This window comes from Ailuropoda melanoleuca, chromosome 3 (genome assembly GCF_002007445.2).
Source record: "Ailuropoda melanoleuca isolate Jingjing chromosome 3, ASM200744v2, whole genome shotgun sequence".
Taxonomy (NCBI): Eukaryota; Metazoa; Chordata; class Mammalia; order Carnivora; family Ursidae; genus Ailuropoda; species Ailuropoda melanoleuca.
The window spans coordinates 108,711,726-108,732,224 of NC_048220.1; the positions used below are offsets into that span (position 1 = coordinate 108,711,726).

The following is a 20,499-nucleotide window of genomic DNA, read 5'->3' on the forward strand; positions in this document are numbered from 1 at the left end:
AATAAAATTGACAGACCACTGGCAAGACTTATCCAAAAGAATAGAGAAAGGACCCAAATTAATAAAATTATGAAATGAAAAAGGAGAGGTCACAACCAACACCAATGAAATTGGAAGGATTATTAGAAACTTTTATCAACAGTTTACGCCAATAAATTAAGCAATCTGGAAGAGATGGAGGCCTANACATCGACCAATGGAACAGAATAGAGAACCCAGAAATGGACCCTCGGCTCTTTGGGCAACTAATCTTTGATAAAGCAGGAAAAAACATCCGGTGGAAAAAAGACAGTCTCTTCAATAAATGGTGCTGGGAAAATTGGACAGCTACATGCAAAAGAATGAAACTTGACCACTCTCTCACACCATACACAAAAATAAACTCCAAATGGATGAAAGACCTCAATGTGAGACAGGAATCCATCAAAATTCTAGAGGAGAACATAGGCAACAACTTCTATGACATCGGCCAGAGCAACCTTTTTCACGACACATCTCCAAAGGCAAGAGAAATAAAAGATAAAATGAACTTATGGGACTTTATCAGGATAAAGAGCTTCTGCACAGCCAAGGAAACAGTCAAAAAAACTAAGAGACAGCCCACGGAATGGGAGAATATATTTGCAAAGGACACCACAGATAAAGGACTGGTATCCAAGATCTACAAAGAACTTCTCAAACTCAATACACGAGAAACAAATAAACAAATCATAAAATGGGCAGAAGATATGAACAGACACTTTTCCAATGAAGACATACAAATGGCTAACAGACACATGAAAAAATGTTCAAAATCATTAGCCATCAGGGAAATTCAAATCAAAACCACACTGAGATACCACCTTACGCCAGTTAGAATGGCAAAGATAGACAAGGCAAGAAACAACAATTGTTGGAGAGGATGTGGAGAAAGGGGATCCCTCCTACATTGTTGGTGGGAATGCAGGTTGGTGCAGCCACTCTGGAAAACAATGTGGAAGTCCCTTAAAAAGTTAAAAATTGAGCTACCCTATGACCCAGCCATTGCACTACTGGGTGTTTACCCCAAAGATACAGACGTAGTAAAGAGAAGGGCCATATGCACCCCAATGTTCATAGCTGCATTGTCCACAATAGCCAAATCATGGAAGGAGCCGAGATGCCCTTCAACAGATGACTGGATTAAGAAGCTGTGGTCCATATATACAATGGAATATTACTCAGCTATCAGAAAGAACGAATTCTCAACATTTGCTGCAACATGGACGGCACTGGAGGAGATAATGCTAAGTGAAATAAGTCAAGCAGAGAAAGACAATTATCATATGATTTCTCTCATCTATGGAACATAAGAACTAGGAAGATCGGTAGGGGAAGAAAGGGATAAAGAAGGGGGGGGTAATCAGAAGGGGGAATGAAGCATGAGAGACTATGGACTCTGAGAAACAAACTGAGAGCTTCAGAGGGGAAGGGGGTGGGGGAATGGGATAGACTGGTGATGGGTATTAAGGAGGGCACATGTTGCATGGTGCACTGGGTGTTATACGCAACTAATGAATCATCGAACTTTGCATCAGAAACCAGGGATGTACTGTATGGTGACTAACATAATATAATAAAAAAAAAACATTAAAAAAAAAAAAAGAAATGGTTTTCTGAGTTCCTTAGATACTAGGATTGCTTGTTTGATAGCATAACCTAGTGAGAGTTGACTAATACAATGACTCAGGAAGTGGAAGTGATTCACCCAGAGTCACATGAACACTTCATTACACAGCCTGGCTACATTCCAAATATCCCCGTTAGAAGTTTTCTCCAATGCTTCAGCTTCCCGGGTGTCTCCCTGGAACCTGGTAGTGTTTGGCACAAGCTTAGTACTCAGTCTATTTGTCCATGTGAATAAAGCAATGAAAGAAGGAAATACAGGCTGACAGTTCCATTGAGCTGCTTTGCTCTATGGAGGAGTATCTAGTTTAGTACTTCTGGTTCTGTGAACACCGAGGATCTTGTGGCATCAGCTGTGGGTCTGGCATGGGTTAGGTGCTAAGGAGCGTTCTAGCTACTTATCATGCAGTCCTACAAGGCAGGTATTTTTAGTCTTGTTTTTAGTCTTAGTATCTTGTCCAGTCATAGAACTAGTAAGTAACAGAAATAGAAAGAGCTATGGTTGTACTAACTCCCAAGCCCAGAGGTTCTCCTCTGCTTCACAGATTTTGCTGGAGAAATTACAGCTTGGGTCATTTACAGACCACTGAAACATGCAGTTTGTGTCAAAGCAGGGCCCCTACAGGGCAGTAAGCTGGCAGAGCGGCTCATGCAGTGTGTGGGCAGCCCCCAGCCCACCAGGAGTAGATCCCACTTGGGCCCAAGACACTGATTCCTCCGTCCTAGGGTTGGAGTGTGGCCTGGGGCCAGCCTCCTTTGGTGGAGAGCAAGTTCATCAGTTTACCCCTGTATGACATGCAAATAGTATTGTTTCCTATACGTGCCATAGCCTGAAAAAGTCAGAAGCAGTGGTTCCAGATCAATCTAGAAACTTTCTGGGAGCATAGTTTTAGAAAATGTTGTAACCCAAATTTCTAATGGACCCTGATTTACTATTTTGTCCCCTGCATTTCCTCTTTTTTTTCTTCCTTCCTCCCTCTCTTCCTCCCTTTCTTTCTTTCTTTCTCTTTCTTTCTTTTTCTTTCTTTCTGTCTTTCTGTCTTTCTTTCTTTCTTTCTTTTTCTTTCTCTCTTTCTCTCTTTCTTTCTCTTTCTCTTTTTCTCTCTTTCTTTCTCTCTTTTTCTCTCTCTTTCTCTCTCTCTCTCACCCCCCCCCTTTTTCTCTTTCTTTCTTGGATTGCCTGTGAATGACCTCCACTTTGTGGAGTGAGTCAAAGAATAGATGGATAAGTGGATGAATAAACTAACATAGTCAAAAGCAACTGAGGCAAGTTTTGACTGCGATTAAAATAAGCATGTTTAGGTGGAAGCAACCCAAATGTCCAAAGTTGACAGATAAATGGATAAACAAAATCTGATATGTATGCACAATGAAATGTTAATGCGCCTTAAAAAAGAAGGAAATCCTGTCACATGCTATAACACGGATGGACCTTGAAGACCTTATGTTAAGTGAAATAAGCTAGTCAGAAAAAGATAAATACTGCTGGATTCTACTTATATGAAGTATCTAGAGTAAAGTCACAGAGACAGAAAGTGGAATGGTGGTTGCCAGGGGTTGGTAGGAAAGGGAAGGTAGGAAGTTACGGTTTTGCAAGATGAAAAAGTTCTGGAAATCGGCTGCACACAATGTGAATAAACTTAACACTACTGAACTGTACATTAAAAACTAGTTAAGGTGGTAAATTTCGTGTTTTGTGTATTTTACCACAATTTTTTAGTAAAACCGTTTTTAGTGAAAGTCAGTGTATTTCCTCTGAACAAAAGCTTTGGTGATGGTGTTGGCTGATGCTGATGCTGCAGTCAGGTGTGGGGGCAGACTGCCTGCCCGCTGAACTGCTTCTTGTACTGGTTCTCCCTGCGTTGTGTCTTCTGACCGGGACTGGCTACATAGTAGATGGAACCCAGGGCAAAATGCAGACGAAGGGCCCCCTGTTCAAAGGCAAGTGCTGTTGCTTGTACTAAGATACGAAGCTTTTCCTTTCTTCTGTGGACCCTCTCAATTTGTCATGGTGGTTTTTTATTTGCTATTTACTATCATTCTAAAGATAAGTTAAAATCCAGAATGTCTCCATTCAGTTTTATATTGTGCCATACCAGTTTATTTTTAAAGATTTTGTTTGTTTATTTATTTATGTATGTATTTATTTATTTATCTGAGAGACAGAGGGAGAGAACACAGAGGGAGAGGGAGAAGCAGTCTCCCTGCTGAGCAGGGAGCCAGACACAGGGCTGGATCCCAGGACCTGAGATCATGATCTGAGCCAAAGCCAGACGCTTAATTGACTGAGCCACCCAGGCACCCCTGCTGGACCTTTGAATGCAAATATTGGAGCATTTACCCTGTTTGCTGAATCACCAGGATAACAGTTCACATTTCATAGCTCTTGCATTTCCATGTCATTCTCACTAGAACAGCTGACATTCTGCACAAAACTAGCTCATCTGTTTTTATTTCACTTTTTGGTATGTGCACATTCTAACAACACACTCTACCTCCAGCTCTCTGATGAGTAAAGGACTTTAAAAGACTTTTAAAGAAGGGCATTGATGAGTAAAGAAGGAAACAAAGCTATGGATGCCCTACTTTCTCTTTCCTTTGGGTCATTGTTTTCAGTGTAAGTGGTTGGCTGATACAGGGGAGTAACACAGGTGAGAAAGGATATGACAGGATTCCCTGGTTGTTTATGTTCATTAGAATGTGATTGCCTTCTTTCTGTGTTCTAACCAAGTTTAAACAAAGAAGCATGGCTTTTTGGGGTTGTTAAGGTCTCTGATTACCCAGTCACCAAGGTAATACACTTACCTTATACTCGATGCGCTGAACTCACATGCATTTGTGTCTCCTGGAATTCTGTGCTCGTGGGGCGTCTCGAATGTCCTGTGCACATGAGGACATAGGAGTGGCAAGAATGGTGGATATTGTGCCTATGTGCTCTGCTCATGCCTATCGTCCATTGTCCAACTGGACCTTATTTATGAAACACAAGTTCGATGATAAAATTATTAAGAGTTTCGAAACAGTGATAGAAGAGCATAAACCAAATGTAGGACTCTTCAGGTTGTCGGGCCCCGTGTGACTACAGAGTTCACACACTCGTGAAGCCAGCCCTGTTGCTGACTCTATCCCTTGCTTTCCATTCCCATAGCCACATTTCTAACTCCAGCTCTCCTTGCCTTATAACTCAAAGACTGATGTATTCAAAACTGGTTTCCTGACTCTTGCTTTCTTCTCTTCTAACTCATCCTATAAATTATTGCCAGTTTCATTTCTCTAAAGCAATACGTCCACACAGCTCACTGCTTTAGTCCCTCTGTGATGCCTCGCTGCCTATAGGCTCAAATTCTTTATCACAAAATTCAGTGCCTTCCACATTCTGGCCTTAAGCTAACTTGTTAACTTTCTTTCCTCCTGCACCCTTGACCTCCATCCTGATTTATCCAGTCAGTCCAGGCAAAGGTGTTGCCAAAAAGATTGCTGATACCAAGTATTTGTCAAAACCACTCCCTGTGTCAAGAATCCAGCCTGTTGAAATCCAGTCCATTCCTCAAAGCCAGAGTTTGCCTCTCCCATGAAACACTCCTTGACCACCCTAACCCACAATAATGTCATTGTAACTATTCGTAGATGGCTGGATAGTGGTCACCCCATGAAACCAAGTTGTGCTTCCAGGAGCCTGTAAATATTGCCTTATATGGAAAAAGGGTCTTTGCCGATGTGACTAGGTAAAGGATCCTGACAGGGGATTAACCAGGTGGACCCTAAGTCCATAAAGTATCTTCATAGGAGAGAGGCACAGAGAGATTACACGCGGACGAGTTGGCACGGTAAACACAGGGGCAGACTGGACCAATACAGCCACCAACAGCTGAGGAGCAAAGAGCGGAGTCTCCCCAGAGCCTTCGGAGGGGGCTTGCCAACATCTGGAGCTTGGCCCAGTGAATCTGATGTTGAACTCTGGAACTGTGAGAGAATACATTTCTGTTGTGTTAAGCCATCAGGTTTGTGGTCATTTGTTACAGCAGCCACACAAAACAAATACACTTCTCTAGCACTTGGCAGTGCTGGTATTTTTTAAACATTACTTGTGTCCTTCTACCAAAACCATCGATCCTTCAGAGCACAAAGTCACTTCTCTAATTGATCTGGCTTTTCTCTTGTACCTTACATGGTACACTGCATTCGATGCTTAACAAGCATGTCTCTTTGGTAAAGTTTACGGAGGTATAATTTACATATTTTAATATTCACTCTTTTGATTGGACCATTCCGTGAGTTTTGCAGATGCATCTAGTTGTGTAATTGCCACCACAATCAAGATCTAGAACATGGCCTTCACCCCAGAAGATTCCCCTGTGCCCTTCTATAGTCAATTTCTTCCTCTCCCCCTGGCTCCTGGCAACTGCTGGTCCGATTTCTGTCCCTATAGTTTTGACTTTTTCAGAATGTCATCTAAATGGAATCAAACCGTATACAGCCTTTTGTGTCTGGCTTCTTTCACTTAGCATGATGCTTGTAGGATTCATCTCTATTGTTGTATGAATCAGAAATCTCTTCCTATGCCTGCCATACCACAGTCTGTTTATCCGTTCACTTGTTGATGGGTGTTTCCAATTTAGAGCTATTATAAATAAGGCTAAAGTGAACATTCATGACCAGGTCTTTGCTGTAAATGTTAACATACAAGTCTTTATGTGGACACATGTTTCATTTCTCTTGGGTAAATACCTAGAAGTAGGACTGTTGGGTTGTATGGTAAGTGTATGTTTAATTTTATAAGAAACTAGCAAACTGTTTTCCAGAGTAGCTGTATCATTTTGGCATTCCCACCAACAAAGTATGAGATTTCTGGTTGCTCCGCATCCTTGCCAAAGCTTGATATTATCAATCATTTAAATTTAATTCCAGTAGGTATGAGGTGGTATCTCATTTTGATTTAAATTTGCATTTCCCTTCCTACAAACATTCAGTGTGTCTTATTGTGCTTATTTGCCACGAGTATCTCCTTGTTGGTGAAGTGTCCAGTTCTTTTATCCACTTTTAAATATTGGATTTTTCTTATTATTGTGGGGGGGGCTTTCCCTCTGTCTTTCTCTTTCTCTAAATATATTTATTACATAATAATAAATATATATCTCTGTGATAAATATAAAAATATATTTATATTTTATATGTTAATAAGTATATAATATAATGAATATACAATATAATATATACTTACATATATTTTTATATATTCCATCTATGTCCTTTACTAACTGTGGTTTACAAATATTTTCTCCCAGTCTGTAGCTCATCTTTTCATTTATTCCACAATATATTTTAGAGAGCAGAAATTTAAAATTTTGATGAAGTTCAGTTTATCATTTTCTCTTCTACCCAATGTCGTCTTTTCCTCATTCAAGAAACCTTTGCCTAACCCAAGGTCGTAAGGATTTTTCTCCTATATTTTCTTCTGGAAAGTTTATACTTTCAGCTATAACATTTAGATCTGTGATCCATTTTTAGTTAATTTTTGCAGGAAATGTTTATTATTTGATATACAGCCCAGAACACAGCCACAGAGAATCTAACTTGGGAATAAAAAGACACATTTCACTGAATGAAAAGCAGTGTCCTGAAGGAAAGTTTGGAATTTTCCTGGAGGCCCTGAAAAGGAACATTTCCTTTACCATTATTTTTTTGTATTAACACAGCTTTGCTATTTAAAGGTTTGTATTTTAATAAATTTTGAAATTCCAGATCACAGATGCTATGGAGAGCAAAATCCTTACGTGGGCTGAGGAAGGACACCCCTCTGGACATTCTTGATTAACCTGCTAGATGTTGAGAAAATTACAGACCCCTTTCATTATCTGTGAAATGGGTGTAATCCTACTTGACATGAAGTTACTTTACAGGCTTGTGCAGACTGAGTCAGCAATCTTATAGAGGGGCTGTAGAGATTTCACATGTAATTGTGATTATTGCTAATTATACTAATTCTCAATTACAACTGCTGCCAGAAAGCCTCCAGATGACGTCAGTAATAAGGGGTCCATTGACTTGCATGTGTTGCAAGCGTATTAATTGTAATTATTGCTTTGGCGGCTACAATGTCTAACTCCACAGGTGTTTGTTTCGTTAGTGATTCATTATTTACAAAGTACTCTGGCAGCGATGAGTCTCTGTTACAAACCAAGGCCCTCCTGTGATGAAACGTCATTATGTTGTGGGATTTGTGACTTTGCTCCCATGGGAGGCATCTTCGACTCGTTAATGCCCTCAGCACACGGCATAGTGGATTAAAACTAGGATGCAAGAAAATGATTTCAGTTCCACCGCTGGGTTTTTTTCACCCTGGGAGCAGGTGCCTTCCCATAAATATTTTCCTGAAATGGAAGTTGCCATGGGAAGTGGGTGGGTGGTCTGGATATCAGACTAAGGGCCTGGCAGTCAGGGGTCTGGGTCTATCTTTGTGTCTAAGGGCCCAGGGCAATGGCAATAAATACACAAGTCCAAAGGAGCGTTGTGGCCCTGAGCCTGAACTCAGCAAAAAGATAAAGAGAACTGCCTTCCAACAACTATTGTTAAACACTTAGCACTTTGTATTTGTGACATGCTTTCAACCTTTACTTACTCTTCGCTGCAGCCCTGTGAGTTAGGGCAGGACTCTCCCTGTGGCTCACGATCACGGGGAGAAAACAGCCGCCCCGGAGGGGGTAATCGGTCCTCTCTCCCTCTACAGGGCCTTTTCAGCTGGTCTCTGATAACATTTTGAATTATGAGTTTTTCGGGGTCAGAGGCCCTTACTCCTTCAGTTAAGTTTTTTGCCCTTAACTTTTTAGTATTAAAAATAGTCACAAGTAGAAAGAAAAGTCTAATGAATTCCCATGACCTCATCTTCAACAATTATAAAGTCATAACCAATCTAAATTTCTCTCTACTCCACCCTTCCCCCCCATTATCTCCCCCAATTCGGCTGAATTATTTCATTTTATTTTGTCTCTGCTGAATGATTTTAGATAAAAATCCCAGACCTATCTTTTGATCTGTAAATACTTTGATGACTGTCTCTAGAAGATAAGGATTTTCTTCTAAAACATAAATTATCACACCTAAAAAAATTATTGGTAATTTTTTTATATCCAGCCACTCTCCCCATTTATCTCATAAATATTTTTTTCCTTCAGTTTCTTTATAAGAATCAGGATTTAAATTAAATTCCACAAATTACAATTGTTTGATGTCTCTCAAGTTTCTTCTAATCCAGGGCTTTCCTGACTATTTTGTTTTTGTTTTTCCTTGCAATCTATTGGTATAAGAGACTGAATCAGTTTTCTTGTAGGATTTTGTCCTGCATTTTGCTGATTGCATGTCCATAATACCTTTTCAATAACTTCATCTGTCCCTCATATTTTCTGCAAATTCTTGGCTGGCTCCAAAGATTTGATCAGATTAGGTTTGAAGTCTTTTTTTCCAAGAGTACGTCATGGAGCCAGATACTTGCATTGACAGACTCACGATTGTCTCCCTTTTCATTACTAGTCATGAATGACTGTTGTTGGCACTCATGCGTTCATTAGGAACTGCAAAATGGTGCTATCCCATCACAAATTAGCTGGAATACTTTTTTAAAAAATATTTTATTTATTTATTTATTTATTTATTTATTTTAGAGAGGGAGAGCACATGAGTGGGGGGAGGAGAGGATGGAGAGGGAGAGAGAGAATCCCAAGTAGACTCCGTGTGGAGCCTGATGCAGGGCTCAATCCCACAACCCTGAGACCATGACCAAGCCAAAATCAAGAGTTGGACTCCCAACCAATTCACCCAGGCATCCCTGGAATACGTCTATAAAGAGAAAGTTCCTCTCACTGACTTGTTGGCTACCCAGTGATGTAGTTGATACAGGAAAGGCAGAATTAATGTTTGATTCTCTTCTTTATGTATTACTTACCAAATTATTGAGTTCTCAAGTTGTTTCCCAAGTTATCTAATTAAGGTGTGGTTGTTTGTTTGTTTGTTTGTTTTAGGCATTAGTGTGATTTTGCAGATTTAAACATGTTCTTTTGTTGTAGTTTATTGGAACTACTATCCTTGTGGATGCTCAAATTGTGCCATATTAGACCAGTGGTAGCTCCTTCCAGTTAGTTCCTGAGTCTTTCTGACATAACCCACGTTCGGGTTCATTTTCTAGGGCTGCTGTAACAAAGTATCACAAACTGAACGGCTTCAAACAGCAGACGTTTATTGTCTCACAGTTCCAAAGGCTAGAAGGCTGAAATCAAGATGTTTGCAGAAACATCTCCTGGATGTTTCTCCTGGAGACACAGAGAGAGAATCTGTTCCACTCCTTTCTCCTAGCTTCTGGCAGGTTCCAGCAATCCTTGGTATTCCTTGATTTGTAGATGTATCACTTCCATCTCTGCCTCCAAAACACATGGTATTCTCTCCCTCTGAGTCTACGTCTAAATTTCCCTCTCTCTATACAGACACCAGTCATTGGGATAAAGGTCACCCAAACCCAGTATCACCACATTTTACTTGATTCCATCTGCAAAGATCCTATTTCCAAATACATTCACTTGTCATATTCACAAGTACCAGGGGTTAGGCTGGGAAAATATCTTTTTGGAGACAAAATTTGACATCCATGATAGTCTTTGATAACTTTTTCTTGCTTTCTCGTAAGACATAATGTTATAGACCCAGAATTGGTTCTCGTTCTTTTAAGTTGGATGTGATATTTAGGGACCACAGTCTGAGTACTAGGAATGCTCATCTTTACCATGTTAATCATTACCTCTAAGTCTTTTCAAAGGACAGAAATGGGAAATGCTTTTACGTATTTAAAGATAAAGCACATTATAAATTCATAACTTTCACCTCCAATTCAAATTCAAGACTCTAAGACTTAACCCCATCAAACTATCGCCTATGTCTCCTTTCTCCCACAGCTAAATCCTGGTTCTCAATGACACACAAAATATTACTCTTTTACTTTATCCTGTGGTGCACACACAATAGTCTCAAAATAACAAAACTAACAGTACCACCAATGATAGAACTACTGAGAACAGTTTAAGGCTTTTAAAATTATTCTTGTAATTCTTTTTGTCCTCAGAGTACATTCTACTCAGGATGGACAGTGAAATTACTGCATATTATAGTCATGTGAACTAATTTTTCTATAGGTACTTATGTCACCAACTTTGTTCACGATTTAGCTCATTTATATCCATGTATTTTCAATTTTTAGGGTTTTCTAAAATTAAATTTAAAAAGGGAGGAGTCCTTTTTTAGAGGTGATCATTTAAACTTCTCTGTCCCTCCATTTTTGCATATTGATCTTGTATTCTGCAACCTTGTTGCACTGGTTTATTACTTGTAGACTGATCTACCGTTGGTCATTTATTGTAGTAGATTCCTTAGGATTTTCTATGTATATGATCATGTCATCTATGAATAGACAGTGTTCCTTATTCCTTTTCAATCTGAATGCCCTTTGTTTCTGTTCCTTCCCTAATTGCCCTGGCTAGAATCTCCAGTACAATGTTGAATAGAAGTGGCAAGAGTGAACATCCTTGTCTTATTCCAGATCTCAGGGGGAGCTCTCCACTCATTCACTATTAAGTATGATGCTAGCTGCAGGTTTTTCATAGATTCCTTTAACAGACTGAGGGAGTTCCCTTTCATTTCTAGTTTGCTGAGTGCTTTTATTGCTAAACAATGTTAGATTTTGTCAAATGCTTTTCTGTATCTATTGAGTTGATAATGTGTTTTTAATTCTATTGATACAGTGTGTTACATTAATTAGTTTTCAGATGCTAAAACAGCCTTGCATATCTGGGGCAAATTCCACTTGACCATGGTGTGTTATTCTTTTTATATATTGTTGTGTTGACTTGCTAGTATTTGTTGAGGATTTTTTGTGTCTATATCCATAAGAGATGTTGGCCTACAGTTTTTCTATGATGTCTTTGTCTGGTTTTCATCTCAAAGCAATACCAACCTCATAGAATGAGCTGGGAAGTGTTTCCTCCTCCTGGAGTAGTACTTCCATTTTTTACTATACAAAAATATGTGGATATATATTTTGTGTGTGTTCTCATCACTTTTTTATAGCTTCATAGTACTCCACCGAGCAGATGTACCAATGCTTATTCAACCAGCTCCTTAATACTAGACATATGAATTATTTCCAGTCCTTTGTGATCATACCTCATACTGCACTGAATTACCCTAACAATATACCTTTTCATATGCCCATGCGTGTTGGTATATATTCTCAGAAGTAAGATCTCTGAGTCAAAGAGTAGACACATGCGGAACTTTGCTAGATATTGCCAAATTCCTTTCCTTAGGGGTTGGGTCATCTTGCATTTTGTTTAAAAATTGATTATTTGTGCACAGCTTCCCCAAAAAAGTTTTTTGCCTAACTTTTTCTTTTTGCCATTTTGGTAGATAAGAAGTAGGAACTCCATAAAGTTTTAATGTGCACTTACTTCATTATGAGTGAGTTTTAACATCTTTAAGGGCTGTTTGAATATCTTTCTTTATGAACTATCTGTTCATATCTCTAGTGTATTTATTTATAAAGTAGTTGAACTTTTTTTCTGTTTTCAGAAGCTTTTAGACATGAAGACTATCGAAAAATCTTTGTCTACAATTTAAGTGGCAAACATTTTTTCCCAGCTTGCCATTTGTCTTTTTACTAGCTTATGGTATTTTCAAATGCAAAGTGTGCATTTTTCATTTTTATAATCGATCCTCTAGGTTTCATTTCTGAACCCAGCACAGGCATAGGAATAATTTAGAAAGAAAAAACCCTGATTTGAGCAGTCCAAGTCCAAGGAAATCACTGGCGGAATGCCCAGAGACCTCAACCCTAATGATTCCCCTCGGAGCCCCTGACATCCACCAATGTGCCTTAACGTTATTAATGCAATTATTACCAGATAAACTGGAGGTTTCCGAGTAACACTCCTTCCCCAGACTTAGCATTTGTTTTCCTCGCAGAGCTTTTGTTAACTTGGGTGGATGAAAGTGATAATGTGGGGATGAGTACAGGGAGGAGGAGCCCGCAAGGGAGCTGAAGGGCCCCAAACGGCGCGAAATGGGGCCGACAAATGTGCTTCCCTCTACAGCCATTGCGACGAGAACAGAAAGATGTTTTCTTAAATTCCTGTTCCTCTTCTTAGAAACTAATTGTGGCTTTCATCAGGACTCCTTTTGCAGAAAAAAACAATCAGGTCTCGAAAGTGCCTGGGAGAGACTTTCACAGTTTAGTGGATAATGCCATATTTCTTTTATGTTTACAGACTTCAAGGGAGCGGGCGTGCTAACTCTTCATTGTATAAAAGTGATAGTACAATGGTCTGTGTTTCCTTCTCCCCACGTGCCTTTTCCTTGGCAGGTGATTTCTGTCTGCCAAAGGGACTGCACTCATTTCACACATTTTATAGGGTTAATAGGTTTACTTTTTGCTTATTTTTAAAATTTTATTTCATTTTGTAAAAGATTTTATGTATTTATTTGAGAGATGGATATAGCGACAGAGAGCACAGCAGGGAGGAGAGAGAGAGGGAAGCAGGTTCCCCACTGAGCAGGGAGCCCAATGTGAGGCTCGAACCCAGGCCCCTGGGATCATAACCTGAGCCGAAAGCAGACGCTTAACTGACTGAGCCACCCAGGTGCCCCTATTTTTAAAAATTTAAATTAAGAAGTATTCTAGAAAGCATACTTGTTTAAAACCCAGAAAGTAGCATACCAGTCACCACATACACCACATGCCACACCCATCTTTCAGCCTGAGTTCCTACACGAAGCATTTTTTTAAAAGCGAAAACTTTCAATATTGGATTCAAACAACTCTCTGGATTACAGAAAGCTATATAAATTTATGCAGAATGTGACTGGGCACATATATGTGTAATTATACACCTTTTTTTCCCCACATAGGTTTGAATAAGGTTGCTTTAGCCTGTTGTTGCTGCTTTGCTCCTGATAATTAGTTCCTGTCCTGTATCTCTGCAGCGCCTGTCCTTTGTCCCCCGTTTCATGACTTGCAAAGAGGATGCATTGGACCTGATTTCTTTCTCTAATTGCCCCCAAACATGCAGTTGATTTAGGGACAATGTCGGACAGTCCTCAACACAGAACACAAAGAAAGGGTCCTATATCTGGTTGTAATTTAGAAGTAGACCCTTTCACTTTAATATCCCCTTTGCTACTGGGTTGGGTTGAACTTCCAGAAAGCTGAGCTTTATCTCCGTATAGGAATTTAGACACATAGTGTTCAAAAGTTGTGAGCAGGTTATGATTCTGACAAATTAGTTCCTAATTATTTGGCTGCAGGCTTTGCCCATATTGCATGCAGAGCAGGCCTTTACCAGGACACTTGGAGAGTTTTGTAGCTTAAACAGATTTAATTTAAAACAAATGGAACCATGTGATTATCTCAACCACAAATACGTAACACAATGTGTAATATATTTAAAAGGCAAGAGGAAATTTAGTAATGGAATTTCAAAACTGTTTGAAAGAAAGAAACTTTGAGGGAAAAGAAAGGAAGAAGTGATTTGGTGACGCCAGTTTGATTATTTTCAAATACCACAGCTGGACTTGGATTTGTACAATGGGAGTCATGGTGTTGTAAAGGACACCAGCAGGAATCTGAGTGCTGGGATGCCACATGGAGGACTAAATGACAGGCTGTAGGCACCCAGAAAACTGCAAAAATCGTGCACTCTTAAGACACTTCAGTTTCTATAATTAAAATTTCCTGATTTCTGTACTCCATCAGGGAAATATCTGGGTAAATGTATAGTCCGTGTTGTTTGTGATCACTTTACTCATTTACTTAATTTTTTCTTCCTGGCTACTCATGCAGTCTGTTGCTATTCCAACATGCGTGCCTTCCACACAGACCAAATTCTGTAGTAATAATAACAGCAAACAGTGAGCTCTGAGTATGTCCCAGACATTGTTCTAAGCAGTGTGCATTACCTCATGTAGGAACAACAACCTTGTGAGACGGACACTACGGTGATCCTGCTCTTGCAGGTGTGGAAGGAGTAGAGAAGTTAACTGGCCTAAAATGACACCTAGAAATTTGTTCTCAACCATTATATGACACTGCCTTTCCAAGCATACCAAATATCTTGTGACAAACACCTTGTGTAATGAAAGGACTTCCAAGGACCAGCTGATTTGGGGTAAAAATGCAGGACCGAATATTTCAGAACTACAAAAATAAAGGAAATTCTCAATAAAGTGTGGCAGCATGTTTACAAAGCATTCACTTAGACATGTGAATTTTAATACATCAAATTTGAAAACCCACCACGTTTCTGAATAGCCACACCCACTGTAATAGATTTATCAGATTGAAATCCACGGAAGCACCCACTGTTGACTCTTTCTGACCTAGAAAAATTGCAATTCCAAATGGTTCAGTCTAATACTTTTGGCACTGTTGAATAGATGATCCTTCTTAGGGATCTGAGCAAACGGTGGCCCGTTGGTCCATCCATCAGCTATAGTCATGGAGCCAAACGCTGTGTCAGTCCTAGGATCAAAACCTATGGAGACACGGATCTTGCCCCAAGAAATTCTTAGTTTTCAACTGGAGGCAGACAAATATACAAACAATGACAATTCCGATAAGATCACTGCAGCCCTGAAGTTCTGTATGAAATGTCTTGAGGGTGTTGAGAAAAGGACATGTACGCGAGCCTAGAAAAGGCGCGGATGTCTTTACACAGAACGTGAGCTCTGACTAGGATGTAACAGAGGGGTAGAAGTGTTTCACTGCTGCTGAAAAGGACATTAAAAACATACAACAGATTTAGCTTTCGGAGATGAGAAATGACATTTCTCTAACATCATCAGATTTTCTTGAGGGCAATACTGTGAGCCTGCCGGACCTACCTGACTACAAACCTGGGCTAGGTTTCTTCAAAGCTTTATATCTCGGGACAAGGTGCGTCTTGTCTATAAGGTGGAGAAACTAACACCTTCCTCATAGAATTATTAGGGCCGATTGCATAGTGTGTGCTAAAAGTTCAGCAAAATCATACATGCAAGGTACTTAACAAATGGTGGCTCTTTCTACAATTGTTGCACTGTTTACCTCTTTACTAACCAGCGCATCACTAAGCCAATATCAGAGAGGTGTCATCTCTCTTTCCCATGAAAACCAGTGACCTTGTGGTTGGGGGATTGGGGCAAGTATTGCATCAGTGGGTGATATATGACCTTAGAGAGCATGGAGCTTTTCATCGGGGCATAGCGTGGTGCAGAATTTTCCCAGAAGTCTGTGGTATCTGTTTGTCATCTTGCAAGTGTGGTGTGTGAGCTTCAAGAGCAAACTTGTCAGCGCGCAAAAGTTCCCAGATGGCTTTTCCAAGGACTTTTGATCTCTGCTGTCTTTGATTTGAAAGTTCCCCAGAGATCTGAAAGCAGATTTCTTGTTGCCTCCTTAAACATGGCTGTGCAAAATTGAGCAAATCATTGGCACCGTCAGCCTATCTTGTTTAACTACAGATGGATTCATGGCAGGAAGAGTGACTTCACATCTGATATCATTGACTGAGCCGTGATCCACTGGTCCTGGGAGCTCTACGAACTCCTCAGAACCCCTTTGGAAGGTGATGGCCAGGTGTCCACCTCTGGTCAGCTGGAACAGAAGTTCTTTTTTTTTTTTAAGATTTTTTATTTGTTTATTTGACAGAGATAGAGACAGCCAGTGAGAGAGGGAACACAAGCAGGGGAAGTGGGAGAGGAAGAAGCAGGCTCATAGCAGAGGAGCCTGATGTGGGGCTTGATCCCATAACGCCGGGATCACGCCCTGAGCCGAAGGCAGACGCTTAACCACTGTGCCACCCAGGCGCCCCTGGAACAGAAGTTCTAATTGCAAAATCTTGCCTGTCAAATAGCCGCTAGGTTTTGTCCCACTGCAGTCAACTGTTTTAATTTTCGAGGAGCTTTATTAGCTTCTCCCACAAGCTGTCATGGATTTGATACGGTGGCTTCGGAGCTGCAAATATGGAGGTCCTGCAACCCAAGTCCACAGTAAAGCCAGTCACTGTCAAACAGGCATGTGCACCGTACCGCTCTGGGGTGGCGTCCTGCAGAGAGCAGAGGACAAAAGGAAGACAAACCGTTCCCCTCATGCTGGGTGGGCCCTTAGCTATTGGAGGGAGAGAAAGGTCTGGGTCTTAAGACTTGAAGTCCACCAGAAGGTAGGGCTTGGCTGTTAGAGACCCTGCTGTCTATACAACATGACCATAGCCTCAATTCAGGGCATAAAATACCTTACATTTGTTAACCTTGTCTCAGTATTTTGCATACAAACACTGTGCAAGAGTCGCATGGCTCACACTGTATAAAGGGTTAACTACAGATTTACTTGTTGGGGAAAATGTGTTTTAGCTGTTCCAAAGCCTCTTCCCCTCATGACTGTGTTCTGATATAACCTTAGTGCCATCCAAGGCAATAAATAGCAGAGGAGTTGGGGTAAATCCAATTATTTTTCCACAGCATCTTTCGTGGTAAGTGTGTCTGATTTTTAAAAATGAGACTCCATAAACCACATCATCACAGAGTCCTATTTTTGTCTCCAGGGGTTTCAGAGTTCCAAATGCTTGCCTTTTTGGACGTTGCGTTGATGTGGCCCTGGGGATGGAGTAGAGTCACTAAAAACACTCCCGGCAGCAAATCACCTTGTGGCCGAGGTAAAACGGGGATCATGTTTTCAAGAGGTTGGAGGAGAACTCACGGGAAAGGCCCCAAGAGGAGATGACTCCCTCTTTGGGGCTTAGGAGGAATTGACCCTTGACCTTCCCAGTCTTCAGACCTCAGAAGCTCCTTGCTGGTCACACACATTCACATCCGTCCTGGCAGCCTGAACCCCCACGTCCTCGGAAATTCCTAGAAGTGTAAAGACAAAATCAGCCCCAGGATGTTGGCAGGATTCAATGTGTTACTAAAAATGGGCCTTTGTGGATGGAGACTTAAGAGTTTTAAGTGAAAAAAGATAATTTATGTAATTATCAGTGACTCCAGTGACTTCATTTGTTCTGAAATGGTTCATTAACAAAGATTGAAATAGGGTCACAGGAACAGGGCTTCCCAGTGAGGGAGAAGCGTCTCTCTCTGCAGCCCCTACCCCTCCCTCCCATCTCAGCCAAGAGTGTCACTAGGGAATTCGTCAGGAAACTATTCGTGAGGGTTTAGATTTACAAGCTTCGCGACTGTTCTGTGCATGCCACAACCTACCTTCACAGTGGTTCCCAGTCCCCTGCCTCCTAGCTGACTTTGGGTACTTTCTCAAACACTAAATAACAGGACAAGGAGAGAAGACGGTTTCTTTTCCAAAGTGCGGAGGCAGAAGGCTGGGCGACTGTGTTCCCCGACCCTGGGTCTCACTCCAGCCCCCTGGCTGATACCTACTCGGGGGGTTAGCGTGTGAAGGCAAAGGTCTGGATGGAGCTGGGAGGAGGGGAGCAGTCTTCCGTGACAGCCTCCCTTATTCATGGCCCTCCTGGTCTCAGCCAACACTGTATTTCCTGGTGCCTCTCTCGGGGTTGCAAAGGAGGAGCGGTTGGATCATTCGATTAGCTTTTTCCCAGAACAGGGACCCTCCCATCTCTGTTTACTTCCCAGTGAGTGAAGGAGGAGGCCCAAGAATGGGGCGCCTTTTGGGCTGCTCCTGAAAGAGAAACAGCCCCAGAGTCAGCCTTGGTTTTGCTAAACGTAGCAATGTTCCTACATCAGGTAGACACCTGCTGACTGCTTTCCTCCACCCTCCCTACCCCTGAGGAAAACCACTTCTGGTGGTCTCACTCCAGCTATCCCCACAGACAATGGAAACACCCCTGGCTCTGCATAGACACCTGTCGAATCATTTTTTTTTTCCCCAATTGTAGTAAAGAAAAAGAGAAGAACACATAGCATACAATTTACTATCTTAACCGTTTCTAATCATACAGTTCAGTAGTGTCAGCTGTATTCATTGCTGTCTGCCACATCTCTAGGACATTTTCCTCTGGCAAAACTGAACCTCTGCCCCATCCCACTGAACAACTCCCTGCTCCTCCTCCCCCCGGCTTTGGCAGCCACCATTCAACTTTCTATTTCTATGAGTTTGCCTACTTTAGATACCTCATGTAGTTGCAAATACACGGTATTTGTCTTTTAGTCAATGGTTTATTTTACTTAGTATCACGTCCTCAAGGTTCATCCATGATGTAGCATGTGACGGGATTTCTTTCTTTTTTAAGGCTGAATAATACCCATTTGTTTATGCATTCATCTTCAATGGACTCTTGGGTTGCTTCCACTTTTTGACTATTATAAATAATGCTGCAATGAATATGGGTGTGCAAATATCTCTTTGAGATCCTGCTTTCAATGTTTTTGGATAAATACCCAAAAGTGGTATTGCTGGCTTAGGCTCCTGCCTTTGGATGCATGTTTGATATTCCTACAACCTTTCCACATCAACTACCCAGAGCCATCAGTTGTAGAATGCTTCCTTCCTCCAAAATCATTTCCTCGGGAGCATGGAACAAATGACAGGCTGGCCTTTGCCCTGGTCTTAAGTCAAAGACAACATGGACTTTACATTTTCAATCTCTGGTGCCCTGCTGGGTACTTGCCATCCACAGATGAATGCAGGTGAATTCAATTCCCCTCCGTCCCCCAACAGACGTCTCTGACCTCTTCAGTAAGTCCTGCCATGGGAGTGAGGTTCTACTGCTCTCTAGACAGTCACTGATGATCTCCTGGGACTGAGCGTGGGCTCCTATTCTGTGAAGTCCCTGGCTCCAGCTCTCTTCCCCACAGGGGTGATGGCTAGTTGAGCATAGTTTGGTCACTTTTGCTAGACAGCCCAGCAGTGGAAGAGGGACAGTGGTTTGACCACCCAGCCAGGCTAAAGAGCTTTGATCTTCTGTGAGAGAAGCCCATCTCCTTTATTCTGCAGAAGAGGGAGTGAGACCTGCAGGGAAATCATAGGAATGGTTCTTTTAGCCAAGCCGAACACACAGACGTGCACACACACAGACGTGCACACACACACACACACAGATGTGCACACACACAGAAACATGCACACACACACAGTCGTACACATGCAGAGGCATCGAGGGTCCTGCCTGCTCCAGCCTATGACTTCCCTTCTAATCATTCTCTTTCCATTTCCAGCTTTCGACTTGGAATTTTTGGCTCCAAAAGAAAGTAAGAGGTAAAAATTTTTAAGACTACTAAAAAAGTGCTCTGAATTTTGTCACCCTCTTTTGTGTTCACCTTATTTATCAAGGTCACTACTGGCTTTATATGTAAGTAGAGAAGTTTTCACAACAATTAGACATCCCCAAAATAGCAAAAGAATCATTTCTTTGGTTTTGTATCACCCTCTCTAGGCTTTTTAAAAATGCAAATACGCCTAATAGGAGTAACTAACACTTTACTGTAATTTAGTTTGTCAGATGGCTTTCCTCTGGGGTATGTGGGGGAGGCAGGAAAGGGAGAGAAACACAGAAAACAGAGTTGGGGAAACATTAACAAATTTCATCTATTTCCCAATTTTTCCTAGGATCAGCTCTGTGTATATTTCAGCTAGAATTTCACGAATCTTTGTGTTTCAGCACTTGTCTGCTTAGGAAAAATTGAGTGAACAAGTTACCCAAATCATTTTTGACATCTCAATTTTACATGCTGGTCCCATGTTATGAAATATTGTATGGGAAGGAGGCATCCCCAAATGTTTATCTGTTTGTCTCTCATCCTAATTAAGTCCATGTGGATCCCATGTGACTTTGGAGTATGAGGACCGTGTTTCCATTTTTTTTGTTGTTTTGTTTTGTA

The 20,499-nt window shown here is 41.1% G+C and overlaps 1 long non-coding RNA gene across 2 annotated transcripts in view; it reads right to left on the reverse strand.

Moving 5' to 3' along the window:
• Positions 1-14,133: 14,133 nt before the first annotated feature.
• LOC109490889 overlaps positions 14,134-20,499 on the reverse strand; it is a 53,445-nt gene continuing 47,079 nt past the window's right edge. The window contains exon 3 of one of the 2 annotated variants that reach the window (XR_002144237.2): positions 14,134-17,559. This is a non-coding gene — a long non-coding RNA (uncharacterized LOC109490889). Of the gene's footprint in view, positions 17,560-18,977; positions 19,631-20,499 lie in introns of those variants that run through there. The other variant, XR_004624291.1, reaches the window with a different exon arrangement.